Below are 11,252 nucleotides of genomic sequence, written 5' to 3' on the forward strand. Positions count from 1 at the left end.
TGGGTTCCTGCAGCCGTTGTCTAACTAGTCTCCCCATCTTCATGGTTTCCCTTTCTGCTTAAGTTGGCTGTATAACTTATCATCTAAACCAAGTCACTTTCCAGAACGAAAAGGGACATTAGTAATAATCATACCAGGATGACAGGAATAAACTGGGACTGTCACAGACAAAAGAGGCCTGTTTCTCTAGCACACAGACTGATAGTTGAAGCCATAGTCTGATCCTGTGTCCCTTCTACTTAAAACTCTTCAGCAGACCTGGTCCCTGGTCATGTTCTGGCCTCATCTCATGCCATACCCTCCCAGCTCTCTGCTCTCCAGCCACATTGGTTTTCCCTCAGTCCCACCAATGAGTCAAACTCTAATTTATAGGTATGTGGTATTGCCTTTGCCCTGAACATGCTTCCCACCCATCCTTCACAAGGCTGCTTCCATCTTTCCTGCGCCTCTTACTTGAAATTCCTCTTCAGGATGGCCTTCTCCGACTCGACATGGGTAGCCTACCATGGCTATTACTTCTTTCCTAGCAATCATCAATATGTGAGATGATTTTATTCATTTCTTGGTTTGCTTTTTCTGTTATTTTGGTTTTTTTTTTGGGGGGGTGGCGTGTTTTGATGGTTTTCTTGGTCTGTATTCAACCCTAGATTGTAACAATTTCTGTCTCATTTAACTTTAAATATCTAGCACTAAGCACAGTATCTGGCATGTAATAGGACTTCAATGCTTACTGAACAAGTGAATGAGTGAAAGAATTAATTTTTTTAACTGACTAGTAAAAAGGGAATTTTTTCAGGGTAATGCATTACGAAATGTACTTCCATTATACTGCATCATCTTTATCCATTCACTCACTGGTGGACTTTAAGGTGCTTTAGATGGTTTCCATATCTTGGCTGTTGTAAATATGCTGCAGTTAACACAGGGGTGCATGGATATTTTCTCTTTATATTTTTAAATTGAGGTATAATTGATGTACAATATTTCATAAGTTTCAGATGTCCAACACAGAGATTCACAATTTTTAAAAAGTATACGGCATTTATAGTCATTATAAAATACTGGCTATATTTCCTGTGCGTCCTTATAGCTTGTTTCATACAGAGTAGTTTGTACCCCGCAATCCTCTACCCCTATCACGCCCTTTCCTCCCTTCTCTCTCCCTACCGGTAATCACTAATTTGTTCTCTTTAACTGTGAGTCTCTTTTTTTTTTTGTTATACTCAGGTTTATTTTTTAGATTCCACATGTAAGTACATCAAAGTTGTCATCACACACAAAAAAATTGTCATTGTGTATGGTGATGGGTGGTAACTAGACTTATCGTGATGATCATTGCACAATATATACAAATATCAAATCATTGCACTGTATACTTGAAACTAATGTCATGCTGTATGCTAATGATATCTCAACTAAAGCAATAATAAAAGCTATTCCAGTCATCACCCGGTATCCCTGGAAGAGAGGAACCAGAGAGCCTGAGCTTGTGTTTGATCCATTTCGAGTCAAGTCCCTAGGCAACCCTCACAGAAAGTTCTTTCTCCAGAGAAAGTTAATTTAAGCCTCAATAAACTGAGAACAGAAAACGGTCATCACCTGGGATTCGGCTAGAAATGCAAAATCTCAAGCTGTACCTCAGATCTACCACAGCAGGCAGGACCAGTTACATAATGTATGGTACCAGTCCCAAATAAACATGTACAGAAATTCTTAAAAACTCCAAGATGATGAAAGCGGGGCATTAAACCAAGCACAGGGCTGTGCTACGCATGGGGCTCTGCATGGCTGCACAGCCTCAGGCCACGAAGACGGGCAGTTTAACTAGGAAAAGCCGAGGAATTCAAAACACTGATATAAAGCCATGAAACCCAGGCTTTGCCTATTAGTACCAGATAAAATCGTGCTTAGGTCACTAGTATATGTCATCTCGAATATTCAGACGGAGTCAGAGTAGTCCATCTGGAATAATGTATTATTACCTGGGCAAGCTGGGAAAACCCCAGTCCAGGAAAATATTCTCTGTATTTAGGACACAGCAGTGCCAGTGTTTTTCTGAGTCCTCTGGGAAGAAATACCAAGCAGGAATTTCCCAGCCTCTCTTGCGGTTTGTATTTTATCCACTAGACCAAGGTTGACTGGAAGCTCCAGGCTAGTCATCTCTGCCCAGCAGCGTTGTGTTGTAATTCTGTACTGCTCCTCAGGAAGTTTCATGGTACCCAGATTTCTTTTAAATGAATGGGTGAGAAAAACTGGGTTTGCTCAAAATTTTACCCTAAAGTTACTGTTCCCGACAAAAGGGGCAATTTCAGTCCCTTGTTGAGCCACAGAACAGTTAAGATGATAAATTTTATATTATCTGCATTTTTTAATTAAAAAAATAATAATAAAAATTAAAAAAAAAAAAACCTTGCCATGTGGAACTACAAGGGACAGAACCCCGGTGGAATTTCAGCAGATGGGCCCTGGGGCAAAGGGCAGGTCAGGGTTGAGCAGGGGCACGACCAGAGGGCAAGTGCAGAGGTGTCCGTGAACAGCGCCCAGGATGAGAGACAAACTTGGGCTCTGAAACTGAGAACAAGAATCTGGGAACAAGTCATCGAGGGCCTGGTCAACAACTTTTAATCAATACTCAATCTAAGAAAGAGAGAGGGGGACTCCCCTGGTGGACCAGTGGTTAAGACTTCACCTTCTAATGCAGGAGTATGGGTTCAATCCCTGGTCAGGCACCCCACTCCAGTACTCTTGCCTGGAAAATCCCATGGACCGAGGAGCCTGGTAGGCTGCAGTCCACGGGGTCGCTATGAGTTGGACACGACTGAGCGACTTCACTTTCACTTTTCACTTTCATGCATTGGAGAAGGAAATGGCAACCCCACTCCAGTGTTCTTGCCTGGAGAATCCCAGGGACGGGGGAGTCTGGTGGGCTGCCATCTATGGGGTCACACAGAGTCGGACATGACTGAAGTGACTTAGCAGTAGCAGTAGCAGCAGGGAGCTAAGATTCCACATGCCTTGCAGTCAAAAAAACAAAACATAAAACAGAAGCAATATTGTAAGAAATTAAAAATAAATTAAAAAATAAAGTGTTTTTTAAAATGATCCACATCAAACAAAATTTTTTTAAAAAAGAAAGAGAATTTTATTTGAGCCAACATGAAGATTACAACTCAGGAGACAGTCTTTCAGAAAGTTCTGAGGGGAATTCCCTGGCGGTTCAGTGGTTAGGACTCTACCCTTTCACCACTGAGGGCACAGGTTCGAACCCTGGTCAGGGAACTAAGGTCCAGTAAGCTTTGGGATGTGGCCAAAAATAAACAATTAAAAAAAAAAAAAAAAAAGCCCTGAAGACTGTTCCACCCATTAGAGGTCAAAGCAGTTATATGTTTTTGAGACAAAAAGTTATACATCAAAGTGTCACACTGACAGTTGACATAGTCCAACAAATGGGTAATGCGTCATTGTGACTCCTTATAGGATCAAGGAAGGAAGGCTTAACTCCTAAGGAGTTACCTTGCTGGTGCCAGGAGGAAATTGCTTTTTTTTTTTTTTTTCTTTTTTGGCAAGCAGGCATTCCTGTGTCTTTTAAGGGAATCTAGTTAATGTAACACAGACTCACAGTGTACACTAAAGGGGAGAGGATAGTAGTTCAAAAGGCAGAGAAAATTTTACGTTAAATTTTTTTCTTGTCCTGCCTTAAAATAATTTTTTTCATCAGTTTTAAATACCAAGCTCAAGGATTGGGGATTTGGATTTGGAAAGCAGAGGGGAGCTACGAAAGTTTCCAGTTGGGAAGGGGTTGAAGGCTATGCCTCAGAGGATAAGGATTCTGACAGAGAGTCTCCAATGAACTTCCCATGAGACCCAAAGAACCAGTCACTCTGAGGGGCCGAGGTTTATCTACCAACTAGGATAACCTGAACAATGTGGGGATAGGAGACAAGTTGAAGGAGGTTAAACTAGGCCTTAGTTCTACAAGTCCAGGTCGGGGGCAGGATTCCCACATCTGTATTTGTTAACAAGACCGGTGATGATTCTAATGTGTGGCAAGTCTGTGAATCACCTGAGTGACACTGAAGGTTGGTTCCACTGTGATGTGCTGGGACCACGTGGTGGTGGTAGGGGGCAAGGCAGTGTTTAGAAGCGTTAGAGAAAACCACAGAACCCAGATAGTGCCACTGGTGCTAAAGCCCACAGAACTGAGACTGTAATAATCAACCAAGTTGCAATTTCAACCCTCCCCAGAAATGTAATCTTAACCAGTGGAACTTTGTGGTCAGAGGTAATCTGCCAGTGGGCCTTCTCCATTCATCCCATCTCACCACCTCCACCCCCAAGAGATAATATGCATGATAAGTCTTAATGGTCCCTTTTCCACAAAAAGATATCCTGATCGACAAATAATTCTTTCTTTTCTTTTGCTAATAACTCCCTTGTCTCACCCTTCTTTCTATAAAAGCCCTCCCCTTCGTATACCCATTCAGAGCACTCTTCTAGTTATTAGATGGGATGCTGCCTGATCATGAGTCATTGAATAAAGCAATTAGACCTTTAAATTCACTGTTCAATTTTGTTTTTTAACAGAAGTGAAGGAAGTTCCCTAAAGACTGATGTGATTGTCTCAGTAAGAAGTAACGACAATGTGGACTGGTGGCAACAGAGAATAGAAAAATAAGTAACTGTTGGAAACAATCACCAATGTTGAATTGAGGGAATTTACCTAGTAACTGAAAGTGAGGGTTGAGGAAGAGGGAAGAGACAAGATAACAAGATTTTGAGCCTTGATCAGGGCAGTGACAAATTATATACAGACAAGGAAATTATTCCAATTTTGGGCTTCCTGTTCTTGTCCATTCATGAAAATCAATTACACAGGTCTGATCATTACTGGGTAAAATGATATTCCAAATATTTCAAATAAGAGCTAGTATTTATTACCGAGACACAGGCACTACGTTCTGCATTTTGTAGGTAGTTTTGCTTTACACTTATTATCTCATTTAATCCTCCGTTACCTAAGGCAGGGCTACTATTAACCCCATTTCACAGATAAGGAAACTGAAACCTGCAGAAACAAAGCAACTTACCTGAGGTCAATAAGAAAAAGAGCAGACACTCAAAGCCAGTCTGCCTCAGAAACTGCCAACTACAAATTGGCACTTGTCAATTGCTTCTACAAGGATTAAATCATGAACTGAAGGAATTCAGGGTAGAGACCAAGAATGAAACACTCCAGTGACCTGGGAAAAACTGACTGAACAAGTCTTCAGATAGCTATTTTCAGAAGACTTTATGAGCTCAATCCTTGCCTCTCCTCTGCTGCTGCTGCTGCTAAGTTGCTTCAGTCGTGTCCAACTCTCTGCGATCCCATCAGGGAGCCCACCAGGCTCCCCTGTCCCTGGGATTCTCCAAGCAAGAACACTGGAGTGGGTTGCCATTTCCTTCTCCAATGCATGAAAGTGAAAAGTGAAAGGGAAGTTGCTCAGTCATGTCCAACTCTTAGCGACCCCATGGACTGCAGCCCACCAGGTTCCTCCGTCCATGGGATTTTCCAGGCAAGAGTACTGGAATGGGGTGTCATTGCCTTATCCGTGCCTCTCCTCTAGAAGAGCACTAAAATCATTAACAGTGACATCTGTTCCTCCTGACCAGTAGCAAGGTTCTGCCAAAATTGTGCTTGGCTGCAAGCACCCTCCTTCACTAAAGTCATTTGTAACACTCCTCACTCCTACCTCTTTGGAACAGTTTCTTAGAGCTATCTGAAATGCCATCTCCCAGATTATAGCGTTGTAGCCACGTGTTCCGGGAAACAAACTCACTCAGAAGGACAATGCAGATAGTGGAGTGCAGTTTATTACACCAGCGGGCCCAACGCAGAGTCTCCTCTTAGTCAAGGACCCCGACCAACATTTGTGAAAATCTTTTATACCCCATGTGTACCCACCAGTGTCTGAACCCACCACTCCAAATTCCTTGAGACTTACATAAACAAAGGAAGGGTAAATACAATCCCAATAACCCCATCATTCATGTGTTATGTGTTCAAACAGTTAAACAATTGGCCAATAATCAATAAGCCCGAGGTTACACTCTGATAGGTACAGAAAAATTTATGGCCTGTCCAGAGGGGGTCTTATCCTTCTGTTGTCATTTCCATAGGCACTAAACACAGAGTTCAGAGTCCATTGGAGAGGTGGCCAAGCATGATCAGCATGAACAGGCCTAAGATGGAGTCCAGGCCCTGTGAATTCTCTATTCAATAGTTCTCATTTTGCCTCAAATAAAACAACTCACAACTGTCACATTGTGCTTTTCCCCACAATGGACAAAGCCAGGCTAGCAGCCACTATGCTACCCTGAAGCCCTGTTAAAACACCAGTCAGGCCTGGGTGCAGGCGTAAAAGTGAGACAAGCACAGGGCAAGTGAAAGATTACAAGTTGTACTTGCAAACACTGCCTAATATCCAAGTAGACTGTTCAAATATAAATGTTTAACTGAATGGGATTTTTGCCAGCTGAACTGATTGTAGCTGTACTGGGTTACTTGACATGTGAGTCTGTAAAGAGTGAAAACCCTCCTGTTACTGTCAGATTTTGTCATTACACAGTGACCATGCAAAAGATGGTCTAGAGGAAATCCCAGGAGGAGGAAACTGCCTGAGCTGGCACAACTGTGCAATCATTTATGACACATCTTTCTAGGGCACATTACATCTATCCTCATTTATCAAAAGGGTACAGAGAATTTTCTAGCATTAAAGGAAAAAAAATTTCACCCGAATTTATTTTCCAAGGAAAACAAGCAAAAATCCCATTCAGTTGGTAAGGGACAGGGAGGCTTGGCATGCTGTAGTCCATGGGGTCACAAAGTCAGACAGGACTGAGTGACTTAATTGATAGGAAATCTATTATATTTGGTCTTCATCACCTTGCCTGGGCACAGAGTTCCTAAAACCCTTGGAATTTCCAAAGTGATAGGTGTCTTTTTGATGTTAATAAGGTGACTTTCGACCACACCTAAGGATGGGGGCTGGCTGACAGTGCAGCCAACCCCCCGTGATTAAAGGGCTGGAACTTCCAGTCCTGACACTGGCCATTGGCCACTGAACTCAACCTCCAGCCCGTATCCCAAGACTGCTGCTGCTTTATCTACAGCTTCTGCTTGGTGAACACGTAGCCTTCCATCTGCAGTGGCACTGGGAGAGGGCACGGAAATTCCTTGCCCCTTCCCCATACCATCCCCTCCATCCAGCTATTCCTGAGTTATAGGCTTTTATAATAAATTGATAAATCTATGTAAGTAAAATGTATCTCTGGAGATCTGCAAGCCACTCTAGCAAATTAATCGAACCCAAGGAGTGGATCATGGGAATCTCTGGTTTATAGCCAACTGGTCAGAAACACAGGCACACATGGGCAATATAGTGGGTTCAGTCCCCAGACCACAGCAATAAAGCGAGTCACATGAATTTTTAGTTTTCCAGTGCATAGAAAAGTAATATTTATATTCTACAATAGTCTATTAAGCATGCAATAGCATTGTCTTAAAATTCAGTGTATAAGCCTTAATTTAAGAATACTTTATTGCTAAAAAAGTGCTAACCATTATCTCAGCCTTCAGCAAGTTGTAATTTTTTTCCTGGGAGAGGGTCTTGCCTCCATGTTGATGGTAGCTCACTGATCAAGGTGGTGTTTCCTAAAGCTGGGGGGTCACTGTGGTGATTTCTTAAAGTAAGACAACACTGGAGTTTGCCACATCATTGACTCTTCCTTCTCTTCCTCTCACAAATGACTTTTCTGTAGCATGCAATACTTTATAGTATTTTACCCATAGTAAGAGTTCTTTCAAAATTAGTCAATTTTCTCTCAACCCTGCCAATGCTTTGTCAACGAAGTTTATGTAGTATCTTAAATCTGTTGTCAACAATCTTCCCAGCATCTTCACCAGTAGATTCCATCTCAAGAACTCATTTTCTTTGCTTATCCAAAAGAAGATAAACTCTCTTCATCCATTAAAAGTTTTATCATGTGATTACAGCAATTCAATCATATCTTCAGGATCCACTTTTAATTCTAGTTTTCTTGCTCTTTGTACCACATGTGCAATTACTCCCTCCACTGAAGTCTTGAACCCCTCAGTCACCGATGAGGGTTGGAACAAACTTCTTCCAAATTCCTATCAATGTTAGTATGTTGACCTGTTACCATGAATCATGAATGTTCTTAATGGCATCTAGAATGGTGAATTCTTTCCAGGTTTTCAATTTACTTTGCCCAGATCCATCAAAGGAATCATAATATATGGCAGCTATAATCTTACAAAATGTACTTCTTAAGAAATAATATTTTTAAGTTGAAATTATTCCTTCATCCATGGACTGCAGAACGAATGTGTTAGCAGGCATAAAAACGTTAATCTTGTTTTGTATCTCTTTCTTGGGCAATGAAGTACATTGTCAGTGAGCAGTAATACCTTGAAAAGAATCTTTTTTTCTGAGCAGTAGGTCTCAACAGTGAGCTTAAAATATTCATTAAACCATGTTGTAAATACTTGTGCTTTCATCCAGATTTTGTGGTTCCACTTACAGAGCACAGGCAGAGTAGATTCAGCCTAACTCTTAAGGCCCCAGGATGTTCACCATGGTAAATAAGCATTGGCTTCAATTCAGTCACTATCTGCATTAGCCCCTAACAGGAGAGTAAGCCTGTCCTTTGAAATTTGAAACCAGACACTGACTTTGCCTCTCTAGCTAGATGAAAAGTACTAGATGGCATTCTTTTCAAATGCTGTTCCATCAACACTGAAAATCTGTTATTTAGTGTAGCCACCTTCATTAATGATCTTAGATCTTCTGGACAACTTGCTGCAGCTTCTACATCAACACTTGCTGCTTCACCTTCAGTTCAGTCGCTCAGTCGTGTCCGACTCTTTGCGACCCCATGAATCCCAGCACTCCAGGCCTCCCTGTCCATCACCAACTCCCAGAGTTCACCCAGACTCAAGTCCATCGAGTCAGTGATGCCATCCAGCCATCTCGTCCTCTGTGGTCCCCTTCTCCTCCTGCCCTCAATCCCTCCCAGCATCAGAGTCTTTTCCAATGAGTCAACTCTTCGCATGAGGTGGCCAAAGTACTGGAGTTTCACCTTCAGCATCATTCCCTCCAAAGAAATCCCAGGGCTGATCTCCTTCAGAATGGACTGGTTGGATCTCCTTGCAGTCCAAGGGACTCTCAAGAGTCTTCTCCAACACCACAGTTCAAAAGCATCAATTCTTTGGCACTCAGCCTTCTTCACAGTCCAACTCTCACATCCATACATGACCACAGGAAAAACCATAGCCTTGACTAGACGGACCTTTGTTGGCAAAGTAATGTCTCTGCTTTTGAATATGCTATCTAGGTTGGTCATAACTTTCCTTCCAAGGAGTAAGCGTCTTTTAATTTCATGGCTGCAGTCACCATCTGCAGTGATTTTGGAGCCCAAAAAAATAAAGTCTGACACTGCTTCCACTGTTTACCCATCTATTTCCCATGAAGTGATGGGACTGGATGCCATGATCTTCGTTTTCTGAATGTTGAGCTTTAAGCCAACTTTTTCACTCTCCTCTTTCACTTTCATCAAGAGGCTTCTGAGTTCCTCTTCACTTTCTGCCATAAGGGTGGTGTCATCTGCGTATCTGAGGTGATTGATATTTCTCCCAGCAATCTTGATTCCAGCCTGTGTTTCTTCCAGTCCAGCATTTCTCATGATGTACTCTGCATATAAGTTAAATAAACAGGGTGACAATATACAGCCTTGACATACTCCTTTTCCTATTTGGAACCAGTCTGTTGTTCCATGTCCAGTTCTAACTGTTGCTTCCTGACCTGCATACAGATGATTCTCAAGAGACAGATCAGGTGGTCTGGTATTCCCATCTCTTTCAGAGTTTTCCACAGTTTATTGTGATCCACACAGTCAAAGGCTTTGGCATAGTCAATAAAGCAGAAATAGATGTTTTTCTGGAACTCTCTTGCTTTTTCCATGATCCAGCGGATGTTGGCAATTTGATCTCTGGTTCCTCTGCCTTTTCTAAAACCAGCTTGAACATCAGTAAGTTCATGGTTCACGTATTGCTGAAGCCTGGCTTGGATAATTGTGAGCATTATTTTACTAGCATGTAAGATGAGTGCAATTGTGTGGTAGTTTGAGCATTCTTTGGCATTGCTTTTCTTTGGGACTGGAATGAAAACTGACCTTTTCTAGTCCTGTGGCCACTGCTGAGTTTTCCAAATTTGCTGGCATATTGAGTGCAGCACTTTCACAGCATCATCTTTCTGGATTTGAAATAGCTCAACTGGAATTCCATCACCTCCACTAGCTTTGTTTGTAGTGATGCTTTCTAAGGCCCACTTGACTTCACATTCCAGGATGTCTGGCTCTAGGTCAGTGATCACACCATTGTGATTATCTGGGTTGCGAAGATCTTTTTTGTACAGTTCTTCTGTGTATTCCTGCCACCTCTTCTTAATATCTTCTGCTTCTGTTAGGTCCATACCATTTCTGTCCTTTATTGAGCCCATCTTTACATGAAATGTTCCCTTGGTATCTCTAAGTTTCTTGAAGAGATCTCTAGTCTTTCCCATTCTGTTGTTTTCCTCTATTTCTTTGCATTGATCACTGAGGAAGGCTTTCCTATCTCTTCTTACCATTCTTTGGAACTCTGCATTCAGATGCTTATATCTTTCCTTTTCTCCTTTGCTTTTCACTTCTCTTCTTTTCACAGCTATTTGTAAGGCCTCCCCAGACAGCCATTTTGCTTTTTTGCATTTCTTTTCCATGGGGATGGTCTTGATCCCTGTCTCCTGTACAATGTCACGAACCTCATTCCATAGTTCATCAGGCACTCTATCTATCAGATCTAGGCCCTTAAATCTATTCCTCACTTCCACTGTATAATAAGAGATTTGATTCAGGTCATACCTGAATGGTCTAGTGATTTTCCCTACTTTCTTCAATTTAAGTCTGAATTTGGTAATAAGGAGTTCATGATGTGAGCCACAGTCAGCTCCCGGTCTTGTTTTTGTTGACTGTATAGAGCTTCTCCATCTTAGGCTACAAAGAACATAATCAATCTAATCTCGGTGTTGACCATCTGGTGATGTCCATGTGTAGTCCTTGTGTTGTTGGAAGAGGGTGTTTGCTATGACCAGTGCATTTTCTTGGCAAAACTCTATTAGTCTTTGCCCTGCTTCATTCTGTATTCCAAGGCC

The sequence above is a fragment of the Bos grunniens genome, chromosome 29, assembly GCF_055505025.1.
Source record: "Bos grunniens cultivar Pamir isolate PY7600 chromosome 29, Bosgru_T2T1.0, whole genome shotgun sequence".
Taxonomy (NCBI): Eukaryota; Metazoa; Chordata; class Mammalia; order Artiodactyla; family Bovidae; genus Bos; species Bos grunniens.